Here is a 16,264-nt window from a genome sequence, read left to right as displayed (position 1 = left end):
AATCTCACCTTTCTCACTCGCCCTGTAGGGCCGCTTCTCTCTCGTCCATGAGCAGTTACCATGGGTCCCCCTTCATCCCCGCCTCGTGGGCATCTTTTTTACGTCTCTCCGTTGTGGTCGAATTGGGGTCTGCAGCGCGAGCACTGTTCCGTTTGTTTAATCTGCCATCTTAACCAGGGGCTTTTGTGGCTATTTTAGAAAGGCTGTGTCCACTCTTAGGTCCAGGCCTGGTACCACATGGGGTCCAGCCTCTCCGAGCAAGGTGTCCCTGGGTCCTGGCCAGTGAGTTCCCCTCAGCCTCCTGCACGGAAGATCCCAGCAAAAAAAGACCTGATGCATGAAGTCTGTTGGTTCCGCACAATGGGCGGCTGTGTAGACTGCAGACCCGATGCCTCTTTGTCCCTGAAATGAGGGCTGGGGCTTCAGGAATGCAAACTGAAATATTAATAGCAGTTTTCCAAGTGATGGGATTTCAGGATAGTATAACTTCTTCCTCTGTTATGCCTATCTGTGTTTCAATTTTTCTCCAGGGGGTGTATATTAGCTGTGTAATTGTGACAATATTTCAAATCAAGAACGAATTCCTATCTGTCTTTCAAGAGCCAGATCAGCCGTCACTACCTCCCTGGAGCCTCTCCTGGTCACGCTGCATGTGTGAGATGGGCATTAAATTAAACTCCATTTTCTAGGAGTTCCTGTCGTGGCTCAGGGGAAACCAACCCAGCTAGTATCCATGAGGACGCAGGTTTGATCCCTGGCCTCGCTCAGTGGGTTAAAGATCCAGCGTGGCCGTGAGCTGTGGTGTAGGTCGCGGATGTGGCTCCGATTTGGTGTTGCTGCAGTTGTGGTGTAGGCCAGCGGCTACAGCACTGATCTGACCCCTCGCCTGGGAACCTCCATATGCTACCGGTGGGGCCCTAGAAAGACAAACGCAAACAAACAAAATAAAACACTTTATTTTCTAAATATCAGTGTGGTTTCTGAGTCTAAGCTTCTTTCTCTCAGGTTATGGGACTAGGACACACTCTGAGCTTGTGACTCAGTTTCCTGGTTGGTTCATATGTGGGGGGCTCTGGTTCTGGGCTCCACACCCGAGGCTGGGGGGTGGGGTGGAGAGCAGCCTGGCGGCCCGGCTCCCACAGGGCCTCCCTGTGCCCTTGCGCTGCTCACACCTGTGTGGGCCCCAGGGTCCTCACCCGCAAATGTGAGAAGAGCGCCCCCCGCTGGGGTGAAGGTGGCCGATGGGTGTCAAGGGCTGAGGATTCTCCACGTAAAAGTCGCCATCGCAGCCCCTTCAAGGGCACAACTCAGGGGCACCAAGCACCATGCCGTTGTGCCACCATCCCCCACCATCCAACTCCAGAAGGTTCTCTTCTTCGCAGACTGAAGCCCTGCCCCCCTCAGACACTCCCTAGGCCCTCCCCCAGCCCGGCCCCCACCCTGTGCTCTCTGTCTCCGTGGATTTGACGTCGCCAGGGACCTGCCATGAGTGGCCTCAGACACGGTGTGTCCTTCCGCGTCTGGCTTTTGCACGGAGCACCGTGGCCTGTGTCGCTCTTCTTCGTCGGGATGCCCGGTACCCCGGAGCGCGGTGGACACGCCTCGTTCGCCCCTCCCTCCGGCCCTGGATGGACCCTCTGTTGTTTCCACCCCCGGGCTGTTTACAGAGGACCTGCTCTCCTGCCCTCTGGCCACCGGCACTTGCAGGACGCACAGGTTCCCGTCTGTTCCCCTGGCCGTGACACCCCGGGGGCAGGACCCAGAACAGGGAAGGTGGCGCCCACCTCAGGGTGGCTGCTCAGAACAAGAGGATGGGCTTTCGGGGACCATGTGACACCCGCGCCCTGCTCCCCCAGACACTCTGCCCATTTGCCCTTCATTTGGCTGAAACTGCTCTCGAGGGTCTTCAGGGACCTCTGGGTGGCCCCTGCTCCATCCTCCTGGTGTCCCTCCAGCGTTGCACATGCTCTGCCAACTCTCTCCTAAAAATGGATACTCCCCCCCCTCCCCTGACCCACAGCCTTGCTGAGATCCCTCCCTGTGATGGGCTCCTGTGTCGGGAAAAGCCTGGAGTCCAAGAATGCTCCAAGGTGGGCAGGAAGCCCTGGGGAGGGGCACTGGGGTGCGAGAGTCTCCCATCTGTCCCCTTGCCTGCACAGCCTCCCTCCTCCCGCCCGGCACACAGCCACTCGGGTCATGCGGCCCCGGCCATGGGCACAACCCAAGTCCGGCCCCTCCCAGCCTCACATTGGCACCTTGTCCCTGTATGTCCCTGAAGCTGACCCAGCAGGGCCTGGTTGGACTTCTGACCTCCCCCTGCAGAGAGAGTAACCATGAACCTGGCCGGGCCCTTCTGGGAGCGTCCCGGGATAGGGTGCTGGAACCATCCCTGAGGCTCACAGGCTGTCATCTCAGCCTGTGCAACCAGGCACTGTGATGTGGGCCAGGGGTGTCCTGGGCTGCGGGCTCTGCGGGGCGGGCATAGTCTCCTTCAGGCTCTGTGGCCTGAGAGGGGACTCCGTGACCCAGCAAAGTCCCCTGGGGGTGGCCTCAGGCTCTCTGTAAACGAGGCACTGCAGGGAGCAACTGCCTGGGGCTCCAGGGTTTTTATGGGCTTGCCTTAAAGATTTTATTTCCAGAAAAAACCAAAAGCAATTAATCCAAATTACAGAGTAGTCATTTGCAATAATATTTGCTTTAAATATATGCATTTTTTAAAACCCCTAAGCTGTGAGCCTCCCGTGAGTTCGAGGTGAAGGACACCTTGAAATAATTACATTTTTTGCTCATTTTTTGTTGTGAAAATGGCTTAGTCGGTTTGGGGAAGAATTGTAAAATGATCAGCTGACTCACTTATAAAGGCAACGGTTATTTTTTTTCTCCAGATTCTGCCAGAATAACCACATAGCCTGGAAAGTGGATTTCTTCCAAAGGCACCTCAACCACTGGTCCAGCTGCCTCTCATCCCAGCCCTGCCCAGCAAGGGGAGAGACCCCCCTCCCGGAGGCACTCCTGGTGGGTGGCACCGGGAGACCAGGGGACAGGGGTCCAGCACGGTGGGGTCCATGGGCTGGCAGACAGGCTGACCTGCTCAGGTAGGTGGGAGGGAGGGGCCATGGGCTCACCTGCCCCCTTTGTCTCTCGGTGGTGATCAGAGACCTTGCCGCCTGTGATGGGAGAGCTTGGAGAGAGGGCGGTCCAGCCCAGATAGCACCCCCTGGCCACTGAGCATGTCTGTTGAGAGGCTTGGACACTTGGAAGGTGAGAAGGCACTAAAAGATTAGACTGTGCTTAGTACAACTTCAGAACACTCAGCTGTGCTGGGTCAGAACACCCGGCTTGGGTACCAGCCCGCGAGCATCCTCCTCCTTGGCAGGAGCCTTGCATCTGTTTCCCCAGATATTTTATCATCCAGCATCTCCTCCCCAGACATATGACCCATCAATATGTTCTCCCAGGATTTGACTTGCCTTTTCATTTTCTCACCAGTATTTTTGAACAATAAATCTCTTCATTTCAGTAAATTAAAATTAAAAGTTTTTAAATGTATCATTTGTACTTTTGTTCTTGTCATGTTTAAAAAAACCTTTGCCCAAACCAAGGCTACCAAGATATTCTACTGTGTATTCTCTCAAAGTTTTATAGTTTCCGTTCTTCCATTTAGTTCTGGGATATGTCTTGAGTGTGTGTGTGTGTGTGTGTGTGTGTGTGGTGTGTAGTGAGGGTTAAAGTTCACTTCTTTGCATGTGAGTGTCCAACTCTTCCAGCATCATTTGGGGAAAAGTCTAGGATTTCCCCATGGAATTGCCTCTGCAACTTTGTCAAAAGTTAATTGACCAAATATGCATGGATCTGTTCCATCGATCTGTATATATCCATTCTTTCGCCAGTACTACACCGTCCTGCTTCCTCTAGGTTTACAACGAGCCTCAGGATGTCGGACAAGTCTTCCAACTCTTAACAAAATTAATTAGGTTACTTCAGGTGCATTGTGTTTCCACATAACCGTTGAAACTAGTTGGTCAATTCTATGAGAAATCATTCTGGGATTTTCTCCCCCACTGGTACTGCATTGAATCCTTAGATCCATCAATTTCAGGAAACCATCATTCTGACAATACCGACCCTTCCAATCCATGAACATGGTATATATCTCTCTACTAACTTAGACCCTCTTTAATTTATTTCCCTCTTTGGTAGTTTTCAGGATATGAGCCTTACACTTTTTTTCTCCTTTGGGTCAATTGATTGAGAAATACGTCATTTTTTTATTCTTCTGTAATTTTTTAAAATTTCAGTTTCCAGCTGTTAATTGTTAGTATGTGGAAGTCCAATTAATATTTGTACATTGATCTTTCATGCATTGCGATCTTGCTACACTCACTTATTTGTTCTTGGAGATTTTTCGTAGTTTCCTTTAGATTTTCTATGTAGATAAATATGTTAACTGCACCTGTTTCTTCTTAAGTGAGCAGCAGTGTGTTTTTTAATAAATTTGTACTTTTCACCTTAGTTTTCAAATGTATTGGCATAAAGTTGTTCAAAGCTTTCCTTTATGATTCTTTTATTGTCTGTAGGCTTAGTGGTGATGTCCTCTCTTTTATTTCAGGCATTGATAATTTGTGTCTTTTTTTCTTCCTGACAAGTTTGGTCAGACCTTTTCAAGAACGGGTTTTATTGGGTGTTTATTTTTTTATTGATTTTATTGATTCTTCCTATTGTTTTCTGCTTTCTATTTCACTGATTTCCTCTCTCTCTCTCTCTCTTTTTTTTTTTGCCATTTCTTGGGCCACTCCCGCAGCATATGAAGGTTCCCAGGCTAGGGGTCGAATCAGAGCAGTAGCTGCCAGCCTACGCCAGAGCCACAGCAACGTGGGACCCAAGCCACGTCTGCAACCTACACCACAGCTCATGGCAACGCTGGATCCTTAACCCACTGAGCAAGAGCAGGGATCAAACCCACAAACTCATGGTTCCTAGTCAGATTCATTAACCACTGCGCCACGACGGGAACTCTTGCTTTTCTCTCTTAACTTTAGTATTTCTTTCTCCTTACTTTGGATTTCACTTTTTTTCTTCTCTTTATAGTTCTTGCAGAGGGAGCATACATTAAGCTTGAACATTTTCTTCTTTTCTGATATAAAAATTTAATGTTACAAGTTTTCCTCCAAAACTGCTTAACTGCATCCCACAAGTTTTAAAACATTGTTTTTACTTTTATTCAGTTTAAAATATTTTCTAATTTCTTCTGTGATTGATTGATTTATCTGTCTTTTTAAGGCCACACCCATGGTATACGGAGGCTCCCAGGTTAAGGGTCAAATTGGAGCTGTAGCTGCCGGCCCACACCACAGCCACAGCAACATAGGACCCACCTACACCACAGCTCCTGGCAACACCAGATCCTTAACCCACTGAGCAAGGCCAGGGATTGAACCTGCATCCTCATGGATGCTCGTCAGATTCGTTTCTGCTGAGCCGTGACGGGACCTCCCTGTGATTTATTTTTGGACACATGAGTTATTTGAAAGTCTGTTGGTTAATTTCCAAGTATTTGGGGATTTCCAGATATCATCTGCTATTACTTCTAGTTTAATTCTCTTGTAGTCAGAAAACATACTTTATATGATTTTAATATTGTTAAATGTAGTGGGACTTGTTTTTGGCCAGAATACTGTCTCTTGGTGACTGTTTTATGTGCATGTGGAATGAATGCGTATTTACTGCTGTTAGGTACACACACATTTAAAATCAGCATGTCCTCTCGGAGTTCCCGTTGTGGCGCAGCGGAAACAAATGACGGGCATCCATGAAGTTGCGGGTTCAATTCCTGGCCTCGCTCCATGGGTTAAGGATCCAGCGTTGCCGTGAGCCATGGTGCAGGTCGCAGACACGATTCGGATCCCGCATTGCTGTGGCTATAGCATAGGCTGGCAGCTACTGCTCTGATTCAACCCCTAGCCTGGGAATCTCCATATGCCACAGGTGCGGCCCTAAAAAGCAAAAAAAAAAAAAAAAAAAAGGTCGTCATGTCCTCTTGAAGAACTGATTTCTTTATTGTGAAATGTATTTCTTTCTTTCTTTTTTGTCTTTTTGTCTTTTTGCCATTTCTTGGGCCGCTCCCGCAGCATATGGAGGTTCCCAGGCTAGGGGTCGAATCGGAGCTGTAGCCACCGGCCTGCACCACAGCTACAGCAATGCAGGATCTGAGCTGCATCTTCAACCTACACCACAGCTCATGGCAACGCCGGATCCTTAACCCACAGAGCGAGTCCAGGGATCAAACCCGCAACCTCAGGGTTCCTAGTCGGATTCGTTAACCACTGAGCCACTTCGGGAACTCCAGTTTTTAAATTAATTTAAAATGTAAATTAAGCACTCTTTTATATGTATCATTTCTAATAGTCTTCTCTGTGTAGGTTTATATTTCCATCTGGCATAACTTTCCTTTTGTGTGAAGAATGTGATTTAATATTTATTGTAGTGCTGGTCTGCTGGCCATAAATTCCCTCAATTTTAGTTTTTACCTGGATAGTAGTTGTTTTGCCTTTATCTGAAAGACATTTTTATTGGGTACAGAATTCTAGGCTGAGCGTTTTCTTCCTTCAGTGCTTCGAAGGACTCTGCATTGTCTTCTGGCTTGCGTAGTTTCTGAGAAATACGTCTTCGTTCATTTGTACATTATACAGCTTTTAGTCTCTGGCTGCTCGTAAGGTTTCCCCTTTGTCTCTTAGCAATTCGATTATGACACACTTGATATGGTTTTCTTCCTGGTTCTTCTCTGCTTGGGTCTATTGATATCCTTGGATATGTGAGTTTACAACACCATTGTTGTTTTAACCATATTTTCAGCAGTAATTTCTTTAAATATTTTCCTGTTCATCTTTTTCTCCTCATCAGACACTGATGACATATTTGTTAGACTGCTGCTTATTACCCCCTGATTACTGTTGCTCTGTTCATTTGTTTAAATTGAAATGCAGCTGATTCACAAGGTTGCGTTAGTTTCAGATGCACAGCAAGGTGAGTCAGACCCACACACGCATTGTTTTAAAGATTCTTTTCTTTTACAGGTTATTACAAGATGTCGAGGAGTTCCCGTTGTGGCTTAGTGGTTAATGACCCCAACTAGTATCCATGACCCCAACTAGTACCCATGAGGACATGGGTTTGATCCCTGGCCTCACTCAATGGGTTTAGGATCCGGTGTTGCTGTGAGCTGTAGTGTAGGTCCCAGAGGTGGCTTGGATCCCACGCTGCTGTGACAGTGGTGTAGCCCAATGGCTACAGCTCCAATTCGACCCCTAGCCTGGTAACCTTCATATATTGCAGGGCAGCCCTAAAGAGACAAAGGACTACAACAAAAAAAGATATTGGGGTGTTCCAGTCATGGTGCAGTGGCTTGGGTCACTGCAGAGGTGTGAGTTTGTTCCCTGGCCCAGGAAATTCCATATGCCTCAGGTGTAGCATAAAAAAAGATATCGATTATAGTGCCCCGTGCTACACAGTAGGGCCTCATTGTTTATGTATTTTGTATATAGTAGCGTGTGTCTTTAATCCCAAACTTCTAATTTATTTCCCACCCCAACCCTGTTCATTTTTTCAGTCGTTATTTTCTGCGTATAACTTTGGATAATTTCTATTGCTCTTTTAAAAGAGCCCATTGATATTTTTTCCTTTAAAAAAAATTTCCACAGCATCTAATCTGCTCTTCATCCCATTCAGGATATTTTTCCATTTCAGACAATGTATTTTTTCATATCTGAAAGAAGCAAATTTTATTTGGGGTTTTGTCTCTCTCTTCTACTTTCCTCCTCCCCATATTTATGATTTGTCCTTTTATGACGGGTTATACTTGCAACCGTTGCTTTAACATTCATTTGTTCTTTTTCTATCACGTACATCATTTCTGAGTCTATTCTTAGTCATTGGGTTTTCTCTTGGTCCTGGGGCATACCGTCCTGCTTCCTTGTATTTCATGCCTCAAAAAGCTGCAGAGGAGCCCACAGAGTTTCAGTAACTCTTTGCTCCCCTTGTCATAGTGTTTGCCACTATACATGACCTGGGCACAATTATGCAAGCTGGGAAGTTCGTCTTGATACAAGGCTCTTGGCGACTCTATGTACCTCATTTGAATTTCACCAGTTGTGCAAAAGTGGGAGATGCTGAACCCAACTCCACTCACCAGGAATTCTGGGCTCCGTTCAGTTTCCCGTCCCTGTGCTGCAGCCTGGAAACTCTCTCCAGACAGAGAACCGGGGCCCTCATGGGCCAAGAGGAGTTATGCACCTGTTACAGCCCCGGAGAGACACAGTGCTCACACCTGTTACAGCCTCGGAGAGACACAGTGCCTCACACCTGTCTGGGGCAGGTGGTCCATTTTGAGAAGTACCGTGAGGCTCCCAGTGGCCTCCCACTCAGGGCCCCCTGGTGTCGAATTCTATGACCAGAGACTTGCCCCTTTGTACTTTAAAAAGAGGAATGAGGAGTTCCCGTGGTGGCGCAGTGGTTAACGAATCCGACTAGGAACCATGAGGTTGCGGGTTCGATCCCTGCGCTTGCTCAGTGGGTTAACGATCCGGCGTTGCTGTGAGCTGTGGTGTAGGTTGCAGACGCGGCTCAGATCCCACGTTGCTGTGGCTCTGGCGCAGGCCAGTGGCCACAGCTCTGATTCGACCCCTAGCCTGGGGACCTCCATATGCTGCAGGAGCGGCCCAAGAAATAGCAAAAAGACAAAAAAAAAAAGGAATGAAAGCCTTACAACCTCCCTACTACTGTATTTCCCGAGGGAGGAAGGCAGGAAATAAATGATGGAACACACACCTGCTGCGAGGTATGATGTTCACCTGCCTCTCCCTGAATCTGCCTTGTCTCCAGAACACCCCTGAGGCAGGTGTCACAATCTACCCTGTCCCCTGCACATAGCCGTGGCAGGTACCAGTCCACCTTGTGCTCTGCACACACCTGAGACAGGTATTGACATACCCATTCCCTAGGTGAGGCCCCCAAGGAGGCTTTTAGGGGTTCACACTGACCTCAGAGCTACCAAGAGCAGGTGTCTTTCTGACCTTCCCTCTGGGGGAAACTGCCCCCCCCTTCAGTTATTCCAACTTTGGGGAGAGGGCAGAGCACTGGGGGTGGGGGGCGTCCTGGAGCTCAGAGCCCACCCCAGACTTGCCCCTTCCTGGGAGGCCTCCTGCCCACTGCTGTGCCACTCTGGACTCTGATCTTCTGGCCCTGGTGAGTTCCAGGTCTTTCTTTATGTCTAGCTGAGATATCCAGCAAGGAATTTAAGGAAGATTTTGAGACAAAGTGGGCATGTTTCTGAGAACATTCAAAAGGCCATGCCTGGCCCAAGAAAGAGAAAACTTAAATAGATCAAAAATGGGCATCAAAGTTCTTACCCTTCTCAAAAAAGAGCCTGATGCCAACAGTTGACAGTGTTATTTCAAGAGACAGATAATTCTTATCAATTTCTCTGGAAAATAGCAGAAAGGGTAGGACGACTTGTTTCATTTTGAGAGGCAGGTGTTGGTTTGGTTCTCCAAAGGGTCAGGGCAACAAAGGGAAAGGAGGGGAGTGCCCATCCCCCCCCAGAAACACAGAGAGGAAAGTCTTGACTGAAATATCAGCTGCTTGGATCCAACCGTGGTTTTCAAATACACACGGGCCAAAGTGGCTGAAGCTGCACAAACTGAACCTCAGATGTTGGCGAGAAGCAGCAGCAGCCAGAAATCCCGGTGCGGATGGGGTGTGTGGGGAAAGATCGGGTGTTTTCTTCCCACACACAACCACCCGTGACCCAGAAATCCCACTTCTGGGTCCGCCCAAAGAAAGGAAACGTGTCCACAGAATGTCTTACACAAGAATGTTCGCAGCAATTTGAGTCATAACACTGAGATGTGAAACCATCTCCAATGCCCATCAGTGGGAAGATGGGTGATCAAACCCTGGCATGTTGGCCACTGGGGTCCTTGCAGCTGGACTGCCCATCCAACCAAAGACACGGTGAACCCCCAAACCTTCGCCTCACCTGAAAGAATCCAGACACAAAAGGGTACCCACCACGTAACTCAGCTTATGTGAGGTCCCGGAGCAAGGAAAAGCGATTTGGGTGACAGAAATCAGAGCTCCGTTTACATCTGGGGTGGCGCTCGCGGAGATTTCTATACCTGCTGGGATTGGGTCACACGGGTGGGTGCATTTGGCAAAGTTTTTGTATGTAAATTTTACTGCAAAAGAAATAAAAAGGACCTTGCAGGAATTTCAACTCTAGTTAAGGATATCCCTGCTGAAGTATTTAGGGGAAAGTGAGCTGAAGTTTGCGACTTACCTTGAAATGCATCAAAAAAATAAAATTAATTATTGCATGGATAGAGGGATGGACCAATCGATGGATACGTGATAAAGCAACTGAGTAAAATGTTAGTGGAAATGGTATAAGATCTCAGTACATTTTATCATTTAAATTTTCATCTAAATGGTGGCCGTGTAGCTGTTCATGCTGACGTTCAGCTTTTTTATGTATTTGAACACTGTTGTAATAAAACGTGGAGAAAGATACATCATGATCCAATATGGTTTATCCCTGGAATGCAAAGACGCTTGAAATTCAGAATTGATCAACACACACTGATGGACTAAGGAAAAAGTTAGCAGGAGCAGAAAGAGAATTTGGTGGAGATGTAGCACGCCCCATCTTCCTAAAGTCTCTCTGAGAACTAGGAGTGAGAAGGAGCTTTCTTAACTTGGGAAGGGGGTCTTCAAGTGACCTGGAGCAGGGTTCTCAGCTCATGGCGTTGGAAGCCTCCTCCTGGCCATCAGGTCCCTCACAGGGAGAGCTGCCCCTCGGCTCCTGCTCAGTGGGGTTCAAGAGTCCTGCCTCCTCAGTCAGACGCAACAAGAAATAAGGCACCCAAACAGGGCAAGGAGGGACTTGACCTACCTCTATTTGTAAGAACAAAAATAGAATAAGACAACAGAAAAAGAAAAAGAACGACGGGCAGCCGGCTAATGTCCATCCACAGAAACAACCTCAAGAATAACGAAATAACCAGGGGATCCGCCCTAGGTGTGAGCGAGAAAACTGCGTTTTCTTTGCTTTTTACGATTTTTGTATGGCTATACCCATGGCATGTGGAAGTCCCCAGGCCAGGGATTAAATCCGAGCTGCAGATGTGTGACCTACACGGTAGCTGCAGCAACACCAGATCCTACCCTCCACTGGGCTGGGCTGGGGGTTGAACCCGTGCCTCCACGGTGACCTGAGCAGCTGTAGTCAGGTTCTATTTTTTTTTTTTTGTCTGTCTTTTTAGGGCCGCACCCATGGCATATGGAGGTTCCCAGGCTAGGGGTTGAATGAGAGCTGTAGCTGCCAGCCCACACCACAGCTACAGCAATGCTGGATCCTTAACCCACTGAGCAAGGCCAGGGATCGAACCCGCAACCTCGCGGCTCCTGGTTGGATTCGTTTCTGCTGCCCCACGACGGGAACTCCTGTGGTCGGACTCTTACAACAGTGGGAACTCTTACAACGGTTTTATTCATGGAAGGAGGCTGGAGGCGACATTGTCGTCTTAAGGCATAAAGACCTTCTTACGCTGGACCCGGTATCTTTCGCTGTAGCTGGAACGAGGGGTTTGGCTCCATCGGAATTAAAGATTTAAACAGATGTAAAAATCCAAACCGAAGCTGTCTCTCTAGGGAAGGCCGCGGCGGGGAAGGCTCGAGCATGGAGGGAGAAGCCTGAGCAGCTAAGACGACTGGGTGATGCGTTCTGAGTAGAAAGGACGGGCTTCCGCCGAAACGTTTCCAAGGAGGCCGAACTTCAGCAGCTGGGACACAGGGAGATTTTTCAGACTTGATGGGAATCAGACAAATGCAAATTTAAGACACCCCCCCCCAGCCAATCTGCAGACATTTGGAAGTCAAATAGTTCCATGTGTGGGGGTGGGTATGGGTGAAGATGAGGGTGTGGGGGGGAGGGTGTGGGGGAAGGTGTGTGTTGGGGGGGACAGGGACCCCCGTCCTGCAAGGGGAGAGCGGAACTGGCAGAGCTTAGTGGACTCGCTCTCTTATCGGTCACTCTTTCCATAGATCTGCCCCCAGGTCCAGCAGGATGCCGTCTTGGGGGACAGTGGATGGCACCTGGGGTGCAGGGAGGAAAAGCCATGGAACAGCCAGAGACGACGGTCTGAGTACTGGCCCTGCCAGGTGGACAGGTCTTTAAAAACCTGCTTTTGATGAAAAAGTACGTGAAGCCGCGTGAGACCCACAGCACAGGAGCAAATTAAACACACAATGTGTATACGCACTGGACACGTACACACATATACACGCCCTGCGCAGCACAGGGGCTGGAGCCTGGGGGCTGTCGAGGCACACGCGCCCCTGGGGTCTCACAGGTGGAGCTGCTGAAGGGACCGGGCGGCCCCAGGGAGTCTCAGCTGGTGCCAGCTTGGTCCCAGACCGTGAGAAGACTCCCCCTGCTTCCTCTCCATCCCCCTGTTCCAACCCTGACTCCCCTCGCAGACGGAGCCCAGGGCCCCTGGCTGCTGGCCTCTCCAGGCTTTGAACACTGGGGAGATGCCAGGGGCAGTGGCCTTGAACCATGAGGGACCCACACTCTCGAACTCTGCTAACTGGGGCTCAGACTAGCCCTCGTGGGGCTGTTCCAACAAGTGCAGAAGACGCAAGCCCCACTGTTACCAGCAGTAAAATGGGCTTCCACCCTCGCCCTCTCCCGTCTGAGCCCCCAGCCTGTCTCTCAGCCAGTTTCTTATACTGTCTGGATTTTCCACATCTTACAGAAGAGGAAGCAGAGTCTCAGGGCGACCAGGTCACCTTCATGCCATCACAGAGCTGGTAAGGGCTGGACCCCTGACTACCTGGGTCTTAGCTGCTCTCAGCCACCTGGACAGTGGGCCAAGGGGGGGCCCACAGGGACAGAGAGGAGACACTGGGGTCTCTGGCGGCCCAGCCATCGGCGGCCGTGAGGAAGCCAGGGTCACAGGCTCACAGACCAAGGTAGGGGCCCGGGGTGGGCGCAGACTCTGGGCCAGGCTGCACAGAGAGAAGCAGACTCAGGTGAGACTCCGGCCAGTCAGGTGTTCCCTCGGCCTCGGGCACTTTCCTCCCCCCTGCCCCCGTCACTTTGTCACCTCCTGCTTTTCTTCCTCGACTCAGCTCAGCTGTCACTGCCTTGGGGCCGCCCTCCCAGATGACTCTCTCGGCAGGGAATCATGTCTTACTGGTAAAACTGTGCGTCTGAGACAAACACGGGCTCGATGTGGTCAGTGATTGACCTGTCTGTTCATCTTTGGAGGAAACAGTAGGTATGACAGCTGGTTCGAGGGCCAGTCCTGAGCACGGGCACCATTGCCGGCGCCCAGGAACGTGAGCTGAAGGTGCAGGGTTTGCGCTGCAGGGTGCGAGCCCCTGGCAACTCCACTGGGTGACACCCACTCGCCTCGACGGGCAAGAGCCCAGGACTTGCTCTTTCCTACAACCTACAGGGTTGCGGGGCAGCTCCGAGCCAGCAGAAGGCACGGACCCCAAGGTTCTGCTGAGCCGGGGGGGCTCTGCCAGGCCATGCCACGGAGGGCGCTTCCAGCAAGGTTTCTGCCCAGCTCCAAGTGGCTCAGAGCTATGGTTTTTCCTGGCACCTCTCATGCACATGCACACACACACACACACACCCATTGCAAAGCCATGCATCTGAGCTCAGTGAGTCTTGGGTCAATCCCCGCTCCCTCACTGCATACAAGCCCGGCGGGCGGGGTCCTGCATTCCTGCGAGTCTTGTCCTCTGGCTGGGGGCACCACGGTGGTGATGACCACAGGCAGCCTGTGCCCAGCACTCAACGGGCAGCGTGTCTCTCGGTCCAGGGCCAGAGGTGGTCCCAGGGCTTCCGCTGGGCTGATGAGGAAACACGGAGCTGAGAGCCCAGCTGGCCTCTCCATCGTGTGCCACTGAGGGTCCAGGTGGCCTTGAGCCCGAGGAGATGGCCTCGGACCTGGGCTCCTGACTGCGTCACTAATGTACCTGGAACAAGAGCAAGAGTGACGAAGGCTGAGTGAGGGCCGGTCCCCAGAAAGACTGCATCACAGCATAGAGGGGACCCATTTACATGCAGCTGTTGTGCCCAGGGAGCGGGGAAGACTGCTCGTGCGGGGAACCAGGAGGCCCCAATGGCCCCGTGCCCTCTGCTGAGATGCTCACTCCAGGCTGGGGCCTGAGGGGTCACAGAGAAATGGCCTCTGACACTTACCAGCAGGACAGTCTCTCTGTGGCCCCCCCAGGGAGAGACTTCAGTACAGACCTGACCCAGCACAGCAGGGTGGCTGAGGTTCTAGGCAGTGGGCAGGAGAGCAGGTCCGTGGATGGAAGGTACAAAGGGGACTTGATTAGGTGTCGAGGGGGGACTCCCTCTAACACTGGGATGGGCAGGGTGAGGACTCCCTTCTCTGCCTGGGGCCAGGTCCTCCCCACTCGGGGGAAGGCCCTTGGGATCAGTCTTGCTGAGACCTGGAGCTGCCGGGGGCTGGTCTCCCTGTCCTCCCTCAGCCCCAGACGCCCCATGCAGGGTGTCCGGCCACCCAAGAGCCGGAAGCATCCCCTTGAGTCCTGCTGGCTGCAGGCTCCCAGCCAGGCTGCCCGAGTCCAGCTTCTCTGGGATGCGACCTCGAGGGACCCCAGGCACACACAACCAGCCCCCACTCAGAGGCAGCCAGAAGTGCCATCGCCCCCAGGCCCTCAGCCGCCTCTGCGTGGTTTCTGGGCGCTCCCTATGCTTTGCGCTGCCGGGTGTGGCCAAAGCCCCCGAGGGGCTCCTTGGCCCTCGTTGGGGCCCCAGGTCCAGCCCCTGCAGCGCGTCACCAGGAGATAGCCCTGCGACCTTTCCTTGACCCACCTGAGCTTCCAGAAGCCGATCGGCTCCCCCCACCCCACCCCAGACCGGGAGCTGCCCAGTGAGGACCCTAATCTGGGGGCCGGTGCTGGACAGGGGCTTCATCTGGCCCCTTGGCTCTAGCCTGTGAAAAGGCCTCTGTCCTCCAGCCAAAGGTTTGGCGCCAAAGGTTTCCTTATGCTCAGGACACACAGAGAGAAGCATTTAAATAAAAGCGGTTGCCTAATCCTTGCGGAGAGAAGGATGTTGGTTTCGCGTAATCCCCAGCAGAGATGCTGGAGTCGTCGCCGACTTGGCCGCACTCAGATTCGGTGGGTGAGGGGCCGGCTGGACGGGGTTAGAGAGAGCCCACAGGACGGCAAAGTCCCAGCGTCACTTCCCCCTGTCGGCCTTGGGTTTCTTTTCCGTCTTTGCACGTAGCTTCTGGACGGGAGGCTCCTGATGCCTCCTGAGTGGTCTGAGTGGTGAAATGGGAAGGCCACCCCCGTCCCGCCGGGGCGGCTCAGGGCCTGGGAGCCCCGCTCTACCACGGCTCGACCACGGCTCAGCCCCCTCGCGTGGCCACGAGCAGCCCCACTGGATGGGCCAAAGGGAGACGCGCAGGGACGCTCCCCTTCAGATCCTGGGCAGGAAGCCCGGGCAGGCGCCCCAGCTCAACCCCGACACCCAGCTCGAGGAGAGACCTTGTGCCAAGCTCCTCTCTCCTGGAAACTTTCGATGGAAGAAAAACAAAGCAGGGGCCATGCTTACTGCTCCTGACACGGTTCTTCCTGGTCCCCCTGCGGCCCCGCAGCCCCTCCACCTTCACAGGATGAGCACCTGTCCCCCTCCTCTCCCGGCCTCTCCTGCCCTCATCCAAGCCAGCAGCCCTCCCGCCGCCCGCTCCTCCCTGGCAGCCGGGGTGGGAACCCGTGATCAGGTCGGAATAAGTCTGCTGTCTCCTCCGTGGGCTCCCATCCCTGACCTGACCTGCTGACGCTTGGGAACCCCACCGTGTGCTCAGGGCCAGATGGGAGGGGCCGCTGCGTCAGCTTGGGGGCCCCCATGCTGCTCTGATGCCCATGGCCCGGTCCTGCCCCAGGCTTGCTTGGAAACCCTGCCTCTGCAGAAGGCTCAGGCCAAGGAGTCGTGTTTGCAGTGTCACCAGCTCGTCACGTGTCTCTGGCCTGCAAACCTCAGGCCCTTCACCTGCCTGGCAGGACACAGCGGTCACGGGCCTGGCGGAGTCCGGGCCGACTTGGTTGTGGAGGCGACTTGTTGCAGGGCCCACTCGGTGTGTGTGCACCTGAGTGTGTGTGTGTGTGTGTGTGTGCGCCTCTGCATGTTTGCAGGCGTGCTGTGTGCACACGTCTCTCT

The sequence above is a fragment of the Phacochoerus africanus genome, chromosome 8 (genome assembly GCF_016906955.1).
Source record: "Phacochoerus africanus isolate WHEZ1 chromosome 8, ROS_Pafr_v1, whole genome shotgun sequence".
NCBI classification, from domain to species: Eukaryota; Metazoa; Chordata; class Mammalia; order Artiodactyla; family Suidae; genus Phacochoerus; species Phacochoerus africanus.
Note: the sequence above shows the minus strand (reverse complement) of the source record.